Genomic DNA, 16,471 nt, shown 5'->3' with positions numbered 1-16,471 from the left:
GATACCATTAGGTTGCGAACGAGCTGAGTCAAGCCGAATTTTAAGATGTTTTTATTAAGATTTTAACGAGTTCGAGCTCGAATCAGAGTTCAGTAAAAATTTAACAAACCGAACTTGAGTCAAGTTGGCTTATGCTTGACTCGAGCTCAAACCTATTCACGAGCCTTAATGAGCCAAAGAAGTTATAAATTTATATTTGTGTATATAGCATTATTCTTGTGTATGAGACTAAAGTTACAATTAAAATTTTGATTATATAATTACATATACAATATATATAAACATACTAAAAAAAAAAGGTGATATTTTACCAAAATAATAATATCTACCACTACTATTATATATATAAATGTACTATCTATAGCTAGCCCTTATTTACATTTATATTATTTAAATATATAAATAATATATTTATCTTATTTTTTATACATATTTTTATATTATTTAATGTATAAATAATATATTTAGTCTATTATTTAAATAAATGTTAAACGAGCTGGTTAACAAGCTGAATTAATGAGCCAAACTTTAGTATGCTTTGGCTTATTTATTGAGATTTTAACGAGCTTGAACTCGAACTCGAATTCGAATGTAATAAAAATTTAATGAACTGAATTCGAACGAGCCTTTATTGAGTTGAACTCAAGCATGTTCACACACAATTTTGTTCATTTGCAACCCTAAATATCACATGTAAGAAATTAATATACATGTAACTATAATAATTATGTGAAATTAAACTTAGCAGGATCTTGAATTCAATACATCTCAAGAATAAAACGAACATGCCATTGTTGGTCATTGAAGTAGAGAAGTTGAGAAAACACCCTTTATAGTGGAATCTTAAATTCTTGACTCACCGTCTTTTCTCTGTCTCTCTTAACTAGGATAACCAGAATACTTTAAGACCACGTTTGTTTGGTGGATTAAGTTGAATGAAATTGGTAGTGAGAGGATGGTTACACTACAAGAAAGAACAGCTTTGGTGACTAGTTTTGCCGACTAAACTCAATTTAGTCGCCAAAGCGTTACGTATTAGCTACTAAAAATTAGTTGGTCGCCAATGGTTCATACATTAGCCACCAAACAACATTTGGTCGCCAAATGTTCAATTACTAGCTACTAAAGTTTGTTGGTCGGCAAATGTCCCCTATTTCGCTACCAAAACAAGGTGTAGTCGGAATTTGTCTTCACTTTTGGCGACAAACTACGTTTTAGTCGTTGAAAATATACTTTTCGGCGACTAAATATGATGTTAGTCGCGAAAAATAACTATATTATTTGTTTAATTTGTATTTATTTAATTTTTGGATACTAATTGTACAATGGTCGTGGAATTTTTTGGTTTGGGTGACTATTTCAATTTTGGTCGCTAATGAACAGAGTATATACCGACTATAATTTGGTAGCCAAACGTGCCACAATTTTTTGGAGGGAATTTTACAATTTTCTTAAATTTATTAGCGACGAAAAATTGGTTTGGTCGGGAATTTTTTTTTTTTTTTGTTTTATTTTTATTGCCAAAGCAGTCCATTTCCCTCCCTCTCGCACTCCCGCATTTGATTTTGCTCTGTCTCCATCGCCTTCAGTGCAAATATCTGGATCATCCCCCGAACTCCGGTATGTCCTCTCTCTCTCTCTCGCTCTCTCTCTCTATCTCTCATCGAGGCCTCTCGGTTTCCCTCTTTCTCTCTCTCTCTCTCTCTCTCTCTCTCTCTGTCTATCTCACTCACGCCTCTGCCCTCTTCTCTACAGCTTTGTCTCCATCGCAATCATTGCAAGGCTTGGTGGATCATCTCCCAAACTCCCTTCCAGGTATGTCCTCCATTTCGCATCTGTCTCTCCCTCTCTCCGTATCTCCCTCCCGATTTCACTCTCTTTGCCTCTGTCTCTATTTAAACACACACACACACACACACATACACACACACACACACACACACACACATACATATATAGATATATATATATATATATGTGAAAACACACAGATTTATGTGATAAATGCTGAAAATTAGGGCATTTTTTTGAAATGTGATTGAAATTAACAGTTAGGGCATGTTTGTCTATGTTTGGAATAGAATGGTTGGAATAGAAACCTCTGGCTGCTACCATGTGGAAAAGAATTTTTAGATGAAATTTTTAACAATATGATAGCAGTTCTTGCAAATTGATGTCCAAGAGACAGTTGTCCACACTGGTGATATGTGTAATTCTATTCCTCTAAATCATCCCATGCAATGTTCTTTTCACTTACCATAAACATCTAAACTAAGAATTTTAAATGTTGTGGCAGCAATGAAATCTTGTATTGGTATTACTAGCAATGTATAGTAGTACCATCATCTTTCTCTAGGAGTACTACTATATAAAACTGGATCTTGGAATCAGACCTCGAGTGAAACACATTATTAGAATTAAGCACTTCTCTCATTTGCATAAGTTCTTAATTAAATTCCAGGCTTCAAGTTGTTCATTAGAAAATAGATATATCTTTTGGAGAATATTATTTTGTCATTGTATTGGTATTATTGGCAATGTATAGTACCTTTTGAGAGAGACATGAATGGTTGGAATAGAAACCTCTAGCTGCTACCATGTGGACAAGATTTTTTAGATGAAATTTTTAACAATGATAGCAATTCCTTTAAATTGATGTCTAAGAGACAGTTGTCCACACTGGTGATATGTGTAATTCTATTCCTCTAAATCATCCAATGCAATGTTCTATTCACTCGGCATAAACATCTAAACTAATTAAGAATTTTTTATTTTATTTGAATGCCGTGGCAACAATGAAATCTTGTATTGGTATTACTGGCAATGTATAGTAGTACCTTTTGAGAGAGACATGAATGGTTGGAATAGAAACCTCTAGCTGCTACCATGTGGACAAGACTTTCTAGATGATATTTTTAACAATGGTAGCAATTCTTGCAAATTGATATCTAAGAGACAGATATTTATATTGTCCACACTGGTGATATGTGTAATTCTATTCCTCAAAATCATCCAATGCAATGTTCTTTTCACTCAATATAAACATCTAAACTATTAAAAATATATATATATTATATTTTTTATTTAAATGCCGTGGCAGCAACGAAATCTTGTTGTGGGAACAAAAAGAGCCATATGTCAATCAATGGCTAACGCTCTAGCCACTTCAGTTTTAGTAATTCTCTTCCGTGTGTTGCCCTTGGTGGCTGATGATGGCATTTGCCAGCCAATGGTGGTGTCACAAGGCTATGTTTGTGAAGACCATTAAGTATGATTTTTTATGCACTATTTAATGTACTATGTCCTCTGAGTTATGTATTTACTGATGGATTAAGCGACTTGAATGAAATTAACTATTTAATGTACTATTAAGTATGATTTTTTAGGTTATGTTTGTGTTGCCCTTTTTTTGAATTTTGTTTTTTTGTTTTTGTTTTTTTGTTTTTTTTTTTTAGATAACCAAGGCCGAATGAACTTAAATGACCGAACAAACTAAGTTTGTCTGCTTATAGCCAATCGAATGAGGCTAAATTGATGAAATTTATTCAACCTTAGTAGTCCAAACAACCTTAAAATATTTGGCTGCCAACCTTAGTAGTCCAGTTTTTGTCCAAAGTTGTTGCTTAGGCAAAGTGTTGTTTCCTAAAGGAAGGCCCCCCAAGTGTATTTGAGGTCAGTGAACCTACAGAACAAAGGCTTAGTTTCTTGCATTATAATGCTCCTTTCAGTAGGTATGTCAATGTCATATGAAGTGTTTTCCTTGGTTCTCTTGAGCAAATTGATGCATCTCAACAGGCCCTTGAATATGAGTTAAGTTCCCAAAGTTTCCATTACTTACATTTATAGATAAAAATATTATATTGTTTGCAAACTACAAATAAGACTCGGACCAGTTATTCAACTTAGCAAGAATGAAGAATCCTTGAATACCTCTTCTCCTTGGCCTTCTAACTATGCAACTCAAAGTAGTTGACTCAGTGACCATAAAATGCTTATCATGTCATGCGCATACACTGTGAAGAGCATGAAAATGGTTTTGATTCTTTTCATATATCATTCTATTATTGACCATATGGTTTCACTAGTACTAGTGCTCTACTAGTTATACTATCTAGTGGTCCAAAATTACGGGTCATTTCTTAAATTAACTTCCATAATTACACATTGTTTTAGAACAAATCGTGTCATAAAGTCCCACCCTAAAAGAGATTTATGTGACAAGCCAAACAGTGAATGAAAAACAACATAATCTATCTCAACTTGAAATGCGTGTTCTCATTTGTTCCTCGGTTAATCTTTGCGTGAGTTGTAGGTGACAAAATGGACAAGAGTTGGATGACGATAAATAATAGGCTGACAAGTAAAGAGTATCAACAAGGGGTGAAGTCATTCCTTGATTTTGCTACGGCAAATTTAGGCGTAGAGGAAGAAATTAGGTGTCCGTGTGTCGATTGCATTAATGGCACAAAATATTAGCAGACAAGTTGTGTGGATGCACTTGATCCGAAGAGGAATGACATCTTCATATATAACTTGGGTGCATCACGGGGAACATGTTCCCGTGTCTCGTCCTAGTGCATCAAATGACCAATGTGGAGGTAGTGGCGAATGTATGACAGATATCGATGATTCGCCCATGGATGAATTGCCTATTATGTTGGAAGAAATTTACGTGAGTGATCTTATGGATGATCATACCGACGAGGAACCTAATGGTTTGGAGAGGGAGGATTTGCATAAGTTCACTAGGTTATTCGAAGATGCACAACGCAAAGTTTACCCGACATGTGAAAAGTTTTCTGTGTTATCATTCGTCATTAAGATGCTTCATGTGAAGGTGTACAACAAATGGAGCAACAAGTCATTCGATATGGTTATGCAGGTATTCAAGGACATTCTACCAGAATGAGATCAAACAGTTCCATGGACACTATGATGATAAGAAGTTCTTACGTGACTTGGGTTTGGGATATGAAACAATTCATTCGTGCAAGAATGATTGTGCACTATTTTGGAAGGAGAGTGCTAATTTGGAGAAATGCCCTACATGTGACGCGTGTAGATACAAGTTGAACGATGATGGTAGTAAAAAGATTCCACACAAGGTATTACAGTACTTTCCATTGACACCGAGGTTGAAAAGACTGTACATGTCCAAAAAAACAGCCGCAGATATGAGATGGCACAATGAGAAGCATGTGGATGATGACATTTTAAGGCATCCGGCCGATGGTGAAGCATGGAAGGACTTTGATAAGCAACATCCGACATTTTCTGATGACTCTCGAAATGTAAGGCTAGGGCTGGCAACGGATGGTTTCAATCCAATTGGGAATATGAGCACATCATATAGCATGTGGCCCGTAATCTTAATGCCTTACAATCTCCCACCGTGGAAGTGCATGAAAGAGCCATATTGCATGATGTCATTGCTTATTCCCGGACGTTCGGCACCTGAAAGAGACATTGATGTTTACTTGCAACCATTAATAGAAGAATTGAAGAATTTGTGGGAGCATGGTGTGCAAACATATGATGCATCGAATGGGCAAATTTTTAGAATGCATGCGGCGGTAATGTGGAGCATAAATGACTTCCCTGCGTACGGTAACATGTCAGGGTGGAGTACAAAGGGTTACTTGGCTTGCCCTAATTGTAACAATAATGCATCGTCCCAGGGATTACGGAGTAAAATAGGGTATACGAGTGCTCGTCGCCACTTGCCTGAGAACCACACTTGGCGAACAAGTAAGCTCTTCAATGGTCAAACGGAGCATAGGTCCAAACCTTTGGACTTATCGGGGGACCAAATACTAGAGCAAATTGATTCTGGGACTGACAAGCCGTATGGAAAGCACCCACAAAATCGAAAACGACAAAGGAATGAACATCAAAATTTGAATTGGAGCAAGAGAAGCATTATGTTTGACTTGCCCTATTCGAAAACGTTGAAGCTTCGACACAACCTTGATGTCATGCATATTGAAAAGAATATATGTGACAATGTCGTTGGGACACTTTTGAGCGTAGATGGAAAGAACAGGGACACGGACAAAGCACGCTTAGATTTATAGGACATGAAAATACGTAAAGAGTTACACTTGACGAGGCGTTCTAATGGGTCCTTTGAGAAGCCTCCCGCATTGTACACATTGTCTGTGAAAGAGAGAGAAGGCTTTTGTGATTTCTTGAAATCAATGAAGTACCTTAATGGCTTTGCAGCAAATATCTCCAATGGCGTGACCACTCAAGCTGGAAAATTATCTGGCCTCAAAAGTCATGACAGTCATGTCCTTATGCAACGCCTTCTTCCAATTGGGATGCGTGGCTACCTGAATAAGGAAATTGGAACGACACTTTTTGAGTTGGGAAATTTCTTCAAACAATTGTGTTCAAAGACATTGAGGCGTTCAAATTTGCAGAAATTGGATGAACAAATCGTACTCGTACTTTGTAAGCTTGAGATGATTTTCCTGCCGACTTTTTTTGATGTCATGGTCCACTTGGAAATTCACTTGCCTCGAGAGGCTATGCTTGGAGGCCCAGTGCAATATCGATGGATGTACCCAACTGAGAGGTATTAACTCATCCCTCGTATTACTGTCAAATTTTAATTAACGCTTTACTGCTGATATAAAGATGGCAGTATAACATTGTCATCGGCTTGGGATTTAGGTTGCTTGGCCGACTAAAAGGGTTTGTGGCCAGCAAAGCTCATCCTGAAGGTTCTATTGCCGAGGCTTACATTTCCAAAGAATGTACAACGTTTTGTTCAATGTATTTGGATGGAGTTGAAACATTGTTTAATCGCCCAGAAAGGAATTATGACATGGGTGACCATGGCCCAGGGTTGGCGGTATTCACTCAAACTGTACGTCCCTTTGGTCTAATGACAAGGGTGTCCGATGTGTCCGTAGCTGAACGCGAGATGGCTCATGGTTTGTCCTACACAATAGCACAGAAGTGGATAAACATGTAGAGTATGAATCCTCCAAACGTATTTATAATGTGTTTGTTGTAAATTGATTAGTCTTTATCTTAGTAAATATTTATGAATCGCATTTCTTGTAACTAGGGAGCACAAGAACTTGTTACACCAAAGAGCCGGTGCGTTCGACATCGAAAACAGACATCGGAAAGAATTCCCTAAATGGTTCAAAGATCATGTAAGCTAATATTCTCATATCCTACCATAAATCATACATTACGTAAAAAAAACGCATGCTTGTAACATGACACATGTTCTTCATGTAGATGAATGAATTGCGGAGCCAAGTTTCCCCCGAAGCAACTGATGATATGTGGTCATTAGCCAATGGTCCTAGTGGCTTAGTGAACACATATTCAGGATGTATTTGTAATGGTGTCCGTTATCATACTATCAACCGTGACAACCGTCAGAAAAGTCAGAATAGTGGATTAGTCGTGGAAGGGGAGCATGAAAGGAAATTGATACACTTCTATGGACACTTGTGCAGAGTGTGGGAACTGAACTATTTGTTTAGATGTCGGATTGTATTGTTCCAATGTGAATGGTTTAACAACGGTAGTAGTAGAACTATGCATGTAGAACCACATTTCACAACAGTTGATGTAATAAGTCGATGGTACAAAGATGACTCATTTGTATTACTAAGTCAAGTTGAACAAGTATTCTATGTTAATGACACCAAATTAGGTACCAATTGGAGAGTCGTTGAAAAGTTCCAACATCGAGGAATTTAGGATGTGCCAGAGATGGATGTCGTACAACCTGATAATGTGTTCCAACAAGAAGAAACCACCGAGGTGGTACCTGCTATGGCTATTGATGATGATGTGGTTTTGCGTCGAGATGATATTGAATCTGAAATTATTCCCATGGAAGCTTTGCAATCTATCAGAGGGGTAGAAGCCAAGGCTGTTACAAAAGATGCCTTCATCTGTGATGATGAAGATGGATTAATGAGGGAGGGTGACGACACTGTCGAAGAATATGACCTACAAAGTGATTTTGATATAGATGTTGATGTAGAATCTTGATGTATATCATGCTTTAGTTCATGCCATAATTTGAGCAATGTGAATGTTCAATTGGTGCACAAATGCAAAGGAAACTCAAAATAATGAAGGGGGATATATCTTCGTAAATGCCAATAAACTCATAAATGAATGTGTGTTTAAGGCAGCTAATCCAAATTTGATAGAGTTGTGTGAATTGGTTAAAACTAGGATAGCACTGTGGTTGATTCCATATTCCTCAATAGTTCCATTTCTCAACCAATGATTTCATCTGTAATTTAGGGCAGATCAGAATGTGTTTTGGAGGTGCTGAGCTGTATTGAAATGGGTGGAGTTTTGCTGTGGATGTACCCACTCAGTGCAGAAGTGCAGGCCCTGGGCTCATGTTTTTCTTCTCTGCCATTCTATGTTTTTTTTCTCTGGTTTATCTCTGCCCTGGCTTCGAAAATCTGCCCTGGAAGGCTTGTTGTCCAGAATGAAGTGGGAGGTATTTTTGATGTATCTTTGGTAGTGAAGTTTATGGTGTAGCTTTGGTATTTCCCAGCATGCTTACTGTGTTAAGTAGAATGTTTTCTGAGGAGGCCTGGAGTACATTCTCTGGAGTTGCTGTCAAATGGTTAGCCTACTGTAAATGTGGTGTTTTGTTGGGCTGCTGTCAAATGGAAGGGTGTTGAACTGTTACATTGTGGTGTTTTGTTTTTGTCTTGCTATTGGTGATGGAAGGGTGTATTGGATCTGGTGTGTTATGTTCTGATTGTGAGGGATGGGTCAGTGCACCGCTGTTTTGCAGTTCTGATGTGTTACAGTCTCATGCTATTTTCAACACCACATGAGGCTTTGTGCTGGTCTGCATCTGGTTTGGTTGCAGCTATGCTGGTCAGATTTTGAGTTGAGCCCAGTTAAACCTACATTGATTGAAGATTTGAATGGTTGGTGTATTTAATGGTCATCATGGCAGTTTGTGCAATGGGTTACTATGGGGTGTGCTGGTGGAATGTAACTGAAGGGTGCCTTTTGGTGAATGCATCTGATATAGGAAGCTCTGAGTTGGTCTGCATTTGTTTGGTTGCAGCTATGCTGGTATGGCTGTAAAGCTGGTTTTGTCTGGTTGCTGCTCTGTTTTGCAATGGGTTTTTGTTGTGATGCTACTGTGTGGATGTTGTTGGGTTCAAGTTTGGGGTTGCCTCTGCTATGTTTATGCTTTGTTGTTGGTATTTCATGGTTTTGTAGATAGACTGATCAATTCTGGCTGGTAGTTGTTCTGCTAAATGTTGCTGCAGGATCATGGGCCTTGTACTTTTCTGGCTGTTTTTTTCTATGCTGTGTTTATCTGGTTTTTTTCTTTGTTTGTTGTTGGTCTCTCACCAACTGGAGCTTGGAGCTTGTGTTAGCTCCAAGCTCCTCTTTATTGATGTACTCGTTCATCCTTCGTATGTTCTCATCAATAAAGAGTTTGTTTTGCCGATCAAAAAAAATATGTCGTGACATAAAACACTATCATGAATGAGTTTTTTTTTTTATTTTGGAACAATTGGTGCTCGTCAAACTTCTATTATTATGAAAATTCAATAGTGATAATAAGAAAATATGGTAATCTGAAAATTCTGAAAATCTGAAATCTAGAAATCTGAAATCTGGAAATCTGAAAAATCTGAAAAATCTGAAAATCTGAAAATTCTATAGTTATAATAAGAAAATTTGGTGCATTTTCAAATAATTTGATTTTTGTCCAAATCTGGAAATCACTCTGAAATCTGGAAATCTGAAAAATGTGGAAATCTGAAAATTCTGAAGATTCTATGACATTCAGAAGTATCTGGTTTTTATTAGTATATATATCTCTCTCAATGCCATAATACAAAGCAACAATAATTGAAAGCAGCGTATGCCTATTTTCAGTGACACTAGCAATGTCTTTAACATCCTAATAATCTTCCAATAAACACAATATTCTGGTATTCAAGTAAGATATTCAAATCTCTCAATTTGCATTCTTTTTCCACAATTGAGCAATTTCAAGATGTGCCATAATTGAACCTTTTATGGTAGTTTCACTAATGATTTATATGTTTTCTTCCTTAGCAGAGAACATATCTATGTTCTTCGTATATGCCTAAACGTAGTAACTTTGGTGGTAATCTTGAGACTGAGGTATTACTTTCGATAGACTTTTTTTTGATAGGTTCTGTATTGAGGTTCGTAGGAAATAATTTCGAAGGTAGTGTTTAGATTATAAATTTGTATATGAATTTGTTGAGAGAAAAGAAAAAGACATAAGGAATGTGAATGACTTTCTATCCATAATTTTTTACTTAAATTTGTGATTCAAATACATTCTGAGGATATTAAGATTAAGGATAAATTATAAATATATTTCTTAAAATTTGTTTAAAATATTAATTACTTTAAGTGGTTTAGAAAATTACATCACACTTTCAAATTTCTAATCATATAAAAAATGACTTCTTTTATTAAGCTTGCATAAAATATTAATTGTCTTAGTCATTTTGAAATTCTATCTTGCTTATTAAAGTAATTAATAATTTTAATAATGTCAAAAATATATTGTTATTAATAGTTTCGTTAACTTTATTGTTGTATAGAAAGATAGTTAGAAATTTTATTATTTTGGTTAACTCTGTTAAATGATAACACAAGCTCTTTGAATGCAAAGTTATGGAGAGATTTGAATGCAAAGATATTCTGTTATTCAAGGTCTGTTAAATGTCAAAAATATATGTTAAGTGAAGTTTCAGTGGATTACACCAAATCATTGCCTACTTAGCCCTTTTCCAACAAACTTTAATGGAAGAACAGCCTATGAGACCTTTCTTTGATGTGCTTTCATTATATTCAATGACTAACCAGTGAATTATCAAAGGATCTAACCAATTGATATGACAGCTATTATGCTCTTCAAGGCTTGTGATTACACAATTGAAAAATGACCACATGCATTGTTCCCTCACATGGATGTAGATTAATATAAGTGATTCTACCAATGTTTAGACCTGTAACTGGGATAATTCTCATAAAAAATTCAGGGGGAAAAAATAAACCAAATCAGACCCTAGCAATGGTGACATAGGGATTTTGATCTGCTGCATGTTGGCTGAGTCCTTGGAGTCTGCTTAGTTGCTTAGTGCAGGGTGTCATGTATGGTTTTGATCTGTTGCAAACATGGTTTCTTGTGCTGTTTATTTGTTGGCTATTTTTCACCGCGTGGCTTATCTTTCTCTGTAAAAGATGGAGTTCTTATGCTAGGTTCTATTTTCTTGCAGGCTGACAGTGCAATTGCTGCTTTGAACTGTAGTTGTGTGGTTTTGGGATCACTACCTATAAGGTTGGTTTTGTGAATTGTGCACTTTACATACTCTGACTATATTTTTTTGGTAGATAATAAAAAAAAAGTATGTCATTTCCATTAAGCAGTCAGTGCTTGTAACTAACTCAAGAAATGATATATGCAAATAACTTGGTATAAGAGAATAATTAGTACACACCCATGTCATTGTTCGAAGATTACCTGAGCATTTCAACTAATTAACATAATCATACTGCATTTCAGCACAGCTGGAGATTGAGAACCATACCTTTCTAGCTCGTGATGGTTTTTCTGCACTGGCAGAGCTCTTTGGATCAGGAAGCAATTCTCTCACAATCTTAGACAGCTCTCTACCAGGTCTTGTTTACACTTCTGCTCTTGGAAATTTTGTAGTAAACTCCATGTTTACTACTTGAAATTCTCATAAAAAACAGTGCTTAAAAAAAATCAACAGAAGAACAGCATTATAACAAAACACATGAAGTATCTTTCAAAGTAGCTCATTAAGTGGTGCTTTAAATTCCATTTTAACAAGTGTGTTTTCCCTTCTTTTTCATGAAAGGCAATGCTAACAATCATGTCATTTTTAAGGTCATATCATTGAAAAGAAAATCTTCGGAAATGGTACTCGTTTAGATGTAAACAATTTTTGCCTGCTTGAGTTGGAAGATAGTCTTTTGTTAACTGACTGATTTTCAATTAAACATTGCTTTTGTGGTCCACCACAACTGATTGCTGTGACTCAAACCCGTGCAATAGTGCTGGGAGTGGATAGCACATGTCGTTGTTCCAAGTCACAGCAAATATCCTTTAGAGGTGCATTGTTTAAAAAAGAAAAAAAAAAGACTTTAACATATCTCTATGTGTATGCCTGTAGTAACTCTAAACAGAACCATCTTCAGCATGTTATTCCCTCAAAGTTGTGCTCTGTTAATAGAGTATTTATTTGTTACTGAGTTTGTCCTTCACCCGCTTTCAATTGATTTGTGCATATTATGTTTCAGTAACGGAGTTTGTTTGGGAGGTTGGGGAGATAGAAACCAAAGCTGATAGTAATACAATGAAGAAAGCAGACAACAACTCAGTTAGCAATACTGTTAACAGGTAATCATTTTAGTAATTAACTATTTTTGTTTGTTTGATTGTTAGTTCATTTTTAGTTATCTTGCTCACACCTCTTCTTTTCTTTTCTTTTTATTTATTTTATTTTATTATTTTTTTGTGGGGGTTTTGTTGCAAAATGATGAAACATTGTAGGGACAGATGATTGTAACCAGAAATTCTATTTGTCAGTTCAGTTTTTTTATCTCATTGCATCAATACTAATTTACCATGCTTTGCATGCCATATTCTATTTGTCAGTTCAGTTTTTTTAAAATAAGTGGTGCGGTACAAGTCCGATAATAGGTCAGGAAAGAGAAGCCATGCTACTGAGGGGATCATACTAATGAGATCGGACAATTTGGGACGATCTCAGAATTACTTCAAATTTAGTAGTAGTTTTGATCAGCCATAACAAATTGAACACAATGCATTGCCTTTGGCAAACGATGCATGTGGAATTAGCTAAATTCCATTGATTAGGCTTTCAAAATAGCTTTTTCTTATTTTAGGAAAGTTTTATTCTTTCTATAACTTTGTTATGAAGTTTGTGCTTTCGGCACCACTTATTTTGGCATGTCTTACAAATCAAGGAGTATTCAAGTTTGGACTTAAATTTGTCATTTTAGTGATTTTCCCTTTTCTTAGTTATTTCTATTCTGCAAGAATTATGATTAATCTACAAATAGAGATGTAAACATCCATAAGAGGCAATTCATTCTTACTAATATTTCAGAGTGTTTATATTTTTTCCTTGTGGATTAATTTTCTTTCTCATGGATTGAAGATATTTTTGTCTTCTAGAACAATATCTAGACATCGTACCCTATTTCGTTGCGTTATGTGAATAACTACATGACTAGACAGCTATTAAGGGCAGAATTTGCAGAGTAACTGAACAATCCAATGTTTTTTGTTTAAAAATAAACAATCCAATGCTTATAATGTACAATAGCTCAAATTCAAAAATATATATATATAAAAAAAAAAAAAGAAAAGAGTACAATAGCATAATAACTTACAAACAAATAGATGTGCAAATAAAAAGCCATTACTTCTATTTCAAGGAAAATTTGTAGATTTGATGTCAGACATGCCTCCATGGCCTTTCTACAATGCTCACACACTCACTAAACCTAAAACAATCAACAAGATGATCAATTGTCATTCCTGCAGCTTGCATGAATGAATAGACAATCACCGGTCCCACGAACCGGAAACCGTGCTTCAATAAGTCCCTGCTAATAGCCTCTGCTTTTGGAGATCTCAAAGGAACATTTCTTGGGTATCTTTATCTGTTGATCACTGGTTTGTAATCTACATAAGCCCACATATAGCTACTGAAAGATCCAAATTCCCTCACAATCTACATTTGTAGTTCAAATTCAGCTACTATATCTATGTTAGTTGATGCATATGCTCCGTTTGTTTCAGAAAAAACTTTTTCTAGAAAATGTATTTTGCAGAAAAATATTTTTCTATGTTTGGTTGCTTCTGTATAACTAATGTGCTGGTGCTGTGGCGGTGGTAGTGAGTTGGAGATTGTAGTGGTTGTGTGGTGGTGGTAGTGACAGAGGTGGTAGTGGCGGTAAAGGTAGTGGTTGGTGGTGATGGTGCTGGTGCTGGAGTTTCAGTGACAACGATTGTTGTGTGGTGTTGTGGGTGGGTGGTGGTGGTAACAGTGGCGGTGGTGGCGGCGGCAACATTGGCAACGGTCGAGGTGATGGTAGGGTGGTAATGGTGTTACCTCTAGTCCAAAAAACATTTTTCATTTTTAAAAGTAAAAAATATTTTTCACCCAAATAATTTTGTTTTCTATCGATCACATAAAATATTTTAGTGTTATTTGATTTTTCAACATAACAAACGTAAGAAAATAGAGAAACATTTTGTGCCAAAACAAACGGAGTGGAAAACTTGTGAAGACATGAATTATGCAAAACTTGCCTGCACTATGCATTCGGCATTGTCTACAATGCACCTCACTCTACTCTCTATTAGCATTATTGCTTTGTTGGATGCTATTTCCATGATCTCTTTCTCCCCCATTTTTGCAACAGTGTTAGGATCAAATCCAGCAAACGTTTCTCTACATATATGCTCATTATTGTACTAATATTGCGTCCAATATATGATATTGACTAAAAAAATTTAGCAAAAAAATAAAAATAAAAATAAAAAAAAAAATCTTAAGTTTTTACTAGCATTGGTTGTGAGAAAAACAAATAAATTTACCTGAACAATTCCTTTCTTTTGAGAATCTCTGTCCAATTATAATCCATCAACATACTAGACATTGCAAGCAACTCAAACAATTCACTGTTTGTAATCATTCCATGCTTATTGGTCAATTACATATTTCGTTTGCTTGTGGACAGATAAAGGTGTGGGATGCACAAGCAAACTACCAGTTAATTCATGTGACACAAAACAGATCCAAAACTAAAAACAGATCCAAAGTCAAAACATTCCACAAATAGCAGTAGGGAACAAAATATCAAAAGTCAACAAATAGCAGCAGAAAATACTCATCAATAGCAGCAAACATATCAGCTTAAACAGATCAGCAAACAATTCAAGGTCGGTTAACTTATTCATTCTCTCCCGTTTTTATATAAGAGTTAGATGCCCTGATGTGATCCATTCCTTATTCTTCTAGCTTCAAAGTGCAATAATCAAGCATTATTTGGGTGTACTCTTTGTCACGACCCAAACCCGGCCCTATGGGTTTAGCACCGTAACCGGCCAGTAATCCGAGATTACCGAAGGCCTGCAGAACAGTAGAGCAGTAAAACAGAGTACAGGACCTGGCGGAAGCCAAAACAGTAAATAAACAATGTCCAATGAGCTGTGACAGTCTGTATGCAAAAAGACTTTCATACATATATACATAATCAGTACAGAACAGTATGCACAAAATGCACAATCATTCAGACTAGGGACTCAACCCTATACATCACAGTACAGTAAGCATTTGGTCTATACAAAACAGTAAGACAGTACAGAAGGGGGAATTGTAAAACACCCCTAAGCCTTAACATAATAGGCTCGGAACCTCGCAGTGAGGCACATAGGCTGGCTTGACAAAACTGGAGTAACCCTGACGCTCCTAGCCGCGGTCTGGTGCCTGAACACCTACATATATATAAGAGCAGTGAGCTAAAGCCCAGTGAATAACATAATGCGTAAAGGGGTTAAGAATGAATGTCCTTACAGTATGAAAACAGTTCATTTAAACAGTATTTCAGTCATTCAGTCAGTACAGTCATATGTGGTACATCCATTAGCATATCAGTACAGTAAACAGTAGGTCTTAAAAGACCGAGCAGTAATGATGGCCATCAGTCAGTAAACAGTGGTGGTTCCAACAAGGGAACCGACAGAGAATTCTGTCACAGTAACAGTAAACAGTAGGTGCTAAGGATGCCACAATACAGTTCAGAATATAGGACATACATTCATTCAGTTAACAGTAAATCAGTTCAGAAAACAATACAGTTCAGTCGTTCAGAAGATAATCATTTGTGAACATATCTTTACAGAATCGTTATTCACAGAGTTCTGGGCTACAGTATGCTAGAGCGTGTCTCCCCAATCGCCAACCCTACACAGTTAACAGATTGAACACACTAAACTACACAGCTGGGAAAGATAATAACTTAATCCCTAATTGCCTCGGTGTGTTCTACATCTACGCCCTCATGAAGATGTCTTAAACTAGGCCTAAGAGTGCCTAGAATGGGATGAGGATGCAAAGATGCACGTTTAAAAACAGTTTCAGAAAAACAGAGTCCCGCTCGAGCGCGGTTTTACCCGCTCGAGCGGACATGCAATAATGTACACGCTCGAGCGTCAACTTTCCCGCTCGAGCGGACTGTAAAAGTACTGGATGGGTGAAATCTCCGCTCGACGGATGCTCGACGCCCGCTCGAGCGCCCAATCCTCCACTCGAGCGGACTGTAAAAAAGTGCAGAGAAAATACTGGATGCTCGGATTCCACGCTCGAGCGTCACTAGTCCCCGCTCGAGCGGAAGTGCAAAATTT

At 36.5% G+C, this 16,471-nt stretch overlaps 1 pseudogene; it reads right to left on the bottom strand.

The window, feature by feature from the left end:
- Positions 1-13,411: 13,411 nt before the first annotated feature.
- Positions 13,412-14,881, bottom strand: LOC145821002 (uncharacterized; annotated as a pseudogene).
- Positions 14,882-16,471: the final 1,590 nt, after the last annotated feature.

The sequence above is a fragment of the Camellia sinensis genome, chromosome 3 (assembly GCF_055761805.1).
Source record: "Camellia sinensis isolate YWXY chromosome 3, ASM5576180v1, whole genome shotgun sequence".
NCBI lineage: Eukaryota > Viridiplantae > Streptophyta > Magnoliopsida > Ericales > Theaceae > Camellia > Camellia sinensis.
This window is presented reverse-complemented; position numbering and strand designations above follow the sequence as displayed.